The sequence below is a fragment of the Cervus canadensis genome, chromosome X (assembly GCF_019320065.1).
Source record: "Cervus canadensis isolate Bull #8, Minnesota chromosome X, ASM1932006v1, whole genome shotgun sequence".
In the NCBI taxonomy this organism is placed as follows: Eukaryota; Metazoa; Chordata; class Mammalia; order Artiodactyla; family Cervidae; genus Cervus; species Cervus canadensis.
Window position 1 is genome coordinate 111196659 of NC_057419.1, and position 5541 is coordinate 111202199.

At 36.0% G+C, this 5541-nt stretch overlaps 1 non-coding gene across 1 annotated transcript; it reads right to left on the bottom strand.

Moving 5' to 3' along the window:
* Positions 1-3516: 3516 nt before the first annotated feature.
* On the bottom strand, positions 3517-3588 carry TRNAY-AUA. Its single transcript has one exon. It is a non-coding gene; the product is annotated as a tRNA-Tyr (tRNA).
* Between the last annotated feature and the right edge of the window lie 1953 nt (positions 3589-5541).

The following is a 5541-nucleotide window of genomic DNA, read 5'->3' on the forward strand; positions in this document are numbered from 1 at the left end:
AACTAAAGACCCTTTTGATGAAAATGAAAGAGGAGAGTGAAAAAGCTGGCTTAAAACTCCACATTCAAAAAATTAAGATCATGGCATCCGGTCCCATCACTTCATAGTAAATGGATGGGGATACAATGGAAACAGTGGCAGACTTAATTTTCTTGGGCTCCAAAATCACTACAGATGGTGACTGCAGCCATGAAATTAAAGGACGCTTGCTCCTTGGAAGAAAAGTTATGGCAAACCTAGACAGCATATTAAAAAGCAGAGACATTATTTTGCCAACAAAGGTCTGTCTAGTCAAGGCTATGGTTTTCCAGTAGTCATGTATGGATGTAAGAGTTGGACCATAAAGAAAGCTGAGCACTGAAGAATTGATGCTTTTGAATTGTGGTGTTGGAGAAGACTCTTGAGAGTCCCTTGGACAGCAAGGAGATCAAACCAGTCAATCCCAAAGGAAATCAGTCCTGAATATTCATTGGAAGGACTGATGTTGAAGCTGAAACTCCAATACTTTGGCCACCTGATGTGAAGAACTGACTCACTGGAAAAGACCCTGATGCTGGGAAAGATCATATCAAGACTGAAAACAGTACAGATAATCATAATGTGTCCTTCCACTCCATCCCCACTATTAACAGTAAAGCATTCTTCCTAATATATTAGTTTTAAACAAACAAACATCATAAAGGAAACATTTTTTCACTCATATGGTACCCTTTCAAGATATAAGGTCTAAAAAAATAATGTTTAAAATACTTTTAGTTCTGTAAAACAAAAGTGAAGCAAAAAGTGGGAAGAACTTCTATAAGAAGTACTGTGGAGGAGTTAGAAGAAAAAATATTTTTTAAAAATAATCTGAATAGACACAGATATCTAATAGGTACATGAAAAACTGCTCAACACCACTAATTATTAGAAAAATGCAAATCAAAATTACAGTGAGGTATCACCTCACACTGGTTAGAATTGCTATTATTTTAAAAAAGAAAACAAAAACAAGAAATAACAAGCATTGGTAAGAATGTGGAGAAAAGAAAATCATGTACTATTGGTGGGAATGTAAATTAGTGCAGCTACTGTGGAAAACAGTATGGCAGTTCCTCAAAAAGCTAAAAATAGAACTACCATCTGATCCAGCAATCGCACAATACCTAGAAAGTATTAAATCCGAAGAAAATTAAAATACTAATTTGAAAACATATATGCCACCCAATGTTCATTGTAGGTTATTTACAAATGCCAAGATACGTAAATAACTTAAGTGTCTAGCAATGGATGAAAGTATAATGAAGTTGTGGTACATATACAAGGAAATATTATTCAGCCATAAAAAGAATGAAATCTTGCCATTATTTGTGACAACAAGGATAGATCTATAATCTTTAGAGGACAGATTTAGGACCTACCACAGCTCCCCAACATTGGAATTGGTGACCTTTCCTCATTTCTGTAGTGTAACGGTTATCACATTCCCCTCACATGCAAAAGGTTTTCTGTTTGAAACCAGGTGGAAACAAACTTTCTCTTTGGGCTTCCCTGGTGGTTCAGATAGTAAAGAATCTGCCTGCAGTATGGGAGACGCGGGTTTGATCCCTGGGTTGGGAAGATCCCCTGGAGAAGGGAATGGCAACCTACCCCAGTATTCTTGCCTGGAAAATCCCATGGACAGAGGAGCCTGGTGGGCTACAGTCCATGGAGTTGCATCACAAAGAGTCGGACATGACTGAGCAACTAACCCACTTTTTTTCCCTCCTAGTCAAATGCAAACATTTGAATGAAAATGAAAAAACCATATGTCAAGAATCTCAAAGAGGGATTCCTACACAGAAAAGGATGTAGGACTTGATAAACTTTAAAATAGTATTCAACACAGATTCTATGGCTTAAATCTAGGAAGGTAAATTGACATAAGGCAAAGCAATATGTTGATTATTTAATTTCATAACTGCTCAGAGAGGGAGGAATTCATGTTACACTCTTCCCTTTAAAGAAGATGTTATGATGCGAACTGTGAACCAGACAGTGAAATTAGAAATGCTTACTTTGACAATGATAAAAAGTAACTAGGCTATGTATTTTCATAAATAAATGTGTTTTAATGTATATATACACAGATATATGTTTGGTACATGTGTATGTATGTATATATGTGTGTATCTGAATTATATATATTGTTGTTGTTGTTTAGTTGTTAAGTCGTGTCTGACTCTTTGTGACCCCATGGACTGTAAGCTCGTCAGGCTCCTCTGTCCATGGGATTTCCCAGGCAAGAATACTGGAGTGGGTTGCCATTTCCTTCTCTAGGGGATTTTCCCAACCTAGGGACTGAACTTGCCTCCTGTGTCTTGTGCTTGGCAGGTGGATTCTTATATATATATATATATATTCTTATATATATATATATTCTTATATTATATATATTCTTATATATATATTAAATATAGACTTTGAAAATTGTCTCTCTGTAAAATGTTAAGCAACTTCTCTGAGTTTGTTTCCTCAATGATAAAATGAGAATGACCATATATCTAGTTTATAGGATTTCTGTGAAAGTTATATGGAATAACATGTAAATTGTTTAATTCTGTGTCTGATACATTAGGGTCTCAATAATCCACCTATATGTTTATTATTGGTATACATATCTTAGAGTCTTGTTAGGCAATGAAAGTCTGTTTTATTTAGCATTTAAATGTTCTTTCCAAGTTAAAGAGTTAAAGTGTTCTTCATACGAACTTAATTTTTCACCCTCTCCTTATTCTATACATTGACATTTAATTGAACAAGCTCCTTTGCTACCTAAAGCTACAACCAACATTGTTACAGAGTAGAAGTTTTAAACTGGATGAAAGGCCAGAAATTCCCTTTTATAAATGCTGACATTGGCTCAGATAAGTCATCTTGCTGTTGATGTTTTGTCATATCTTGTGATGGGAATGATATATGCATTCCACAAAAATATTGACTGTTATCTTTTTCTACAAATTGGCTTATTTCTAGCTCATGTTACACTGAGGTATATTAAATATGAGGTAATTCCACAAACAAGATAAACAGGAACTCCACCACATGATTTACAGTAAGTATTAATACAGTGTCCTGCCATGATAGTATATTCATTGTGCTGAATCTTTTTATGGTACATGGACGAGCCAGGTTTAGAAAGAACTATATAGAGTGACAATTGTCCTTCAAGAAGATTTTTAATTCTACCAATGGCAAGAATGAATGCTCTTAATTGGTTCTCTGTTTTGTTTTTTATAGTTTTAGCTCTATGCTAACAATTCCCAAGTCTACATTGACAAAATGGAACACTCCTCTGATACCTGCTGCTCATTTCCATTTGGTTGGAATTTAGCCAACCAGCTAAATAGAAAACGAAAGAAAGAAAGAAATTGAAGTCGTTCAGTCGTGCCTGACTCTTTGCGACCCCATGGACTGTAGCCTACCCGGTTCTTCCATCCATGGGATTTTCCAGGCAAGAGTACTGTAGTTGATTGCCATTTCCTTCTCCAGGAGATCTTCCCAACCCAGGGATTGAACCTGGGTCTCCCACATTATAGGCAGACGCTTTACCATCTGAGCCACCAGGGAAGTCCAACCAGCTAAATAAACATGCCCAAAATATAACTTGTCATCTTCCTTAAAAGTCCTGCCCTTTCTCCTACATTTTCCATGTCATACATCCTGTCACTAAGACAGGATCTGTGAAGTCATTCTAGATTCCCTCTCTCTTTCTTAACCCCCTTTGGTCAACTACCTAAACTTCTGGACTTTACTCCTAGAAGTTTCTTCCAGCACCTAATCTCCATCTCCCCCAAACATTGCACTAGTTTAAGCTCATCATTTCTATGGGATCAACCTTACATTAGTCTATTTAATAATTTCCCTGTCCCTACCCTTATTTGCTTCGATGAATGCTCCATATATTGCCAGAAGAACCATCTAAAAGAGGAGCTTGACTATATGGCCCTTCTGCTAAAAACTTTTCAATAGCTCACTACTGTTCTCAAAGCTAAGTACAAGTTGTCTGACTTGGCAAACCTGGTTTTTGATGATCTGACATCTGTCTTTCCAGTCCTGTCTCTCACAACCTCTGACTTGCACTTGACCTTCCAGCGACACAGAAATGCATTCAATTCATTTAGAGTTGCCAAGTTTAGAAAATAGAAATATAGGACAGTTAATTAAATTTGAGTTTCAGATAAACACAATGAGTGCTTTTTTAGTGTGAATGTATCCCATGTAACGTGCTGTTTCTTACCTTTTCCTTAGTCCATGCTATCACATCTCCCTTTAATGCACTTGCCAGTTTTAAGGTTCAACTCAATTACTACCTCTTGGAGTGCATCTGTCCTCCACACTCCCTTCCACCAATCCTGAATGAATCAGGTATCTCTCTTATCAGCACATACTATAATTATAATTTTTTGAGTCTTCCTCTATCAGTGAGAATCCTTGAGGACAGGGACACTATCTCATGTGTCTCTGTATTGCCTTTGCCCAGTTTGAAGATAGATACATAGTAGATACTTTGTAAATATTTGATGAATAAATGATTCTCCTTATACTAATGGTTGGATTTTCTCTTTACACCCAATGGAAAGAATATTTTTACCACTGCACAAGAGAAAATAAGAAGAAAATCCAGGGTGGGATGGGATGGGAGGTGGGAGGTTGGAGGGAGGTTAAAGAGGGAGGGGACATATATATACCTATGGCTGAGTTATTTTGATATAGGGCAGAAATCAATACAATAATGTAAAGCAATTATCCTATGATTAAAAATAAATACATTTAAATTAAAAAAGAAAACTCTTTCTAAATTAGAGCCCCAAATTCAAAGTTAATAGAATAATATATTTTCCCTCAGAGATTGAAAAGTTAAATATAATAGAAATAAATTTTTCTTTTTAAAAAAAAAAACATTTTGAAATCTATTCTATTTCATGAATTTTCAGCAGCTTCTTTGACCTCAAAACTATATGATGTAGTAGCTCATATCATCTGATTTTTTACTTATGTTCCCTTATATCTTTTAACATGTATTTTTCCATATTTCCAAGATCTACGGCCACTGGAAGCTGACAGATGTAATCCCAGCTAACTACCTAAGGAGGGACTCACACTAACACTTTAGTAAAGTATTCAGGACAAGTTCACTTGCCTGTTGACTGCATTTTACTTCGCTAAGGATAAGCTTTTACTTAGCACTTGAAAAAGAATGTGAGTATCCATCAAAAAGTGAGTCAGCTGCAAATTTGATATTCAACTCTATGCTTGTGGAGAAGACAGGTAAACACATTAATCAATGAGTAAGCAAAGGTTAGTCACAGCGAGGATCTGAACTCTAGGATGAAATTTCTGCTCCCAGTCTACCTTGTTTTCAAAGCATACTCTTTTGTAGTTCATTAAATTCTGCAACGATTCTTAAGCGGTAGAATATTCTCTAGGTTTAGTCATAGAAATTGCATCAAAATTTGCTTTGTACTGTACTCAAGACATCTTGCTGCTAGGTCTGGCTGCTGAACAAATACCTAAAAATGG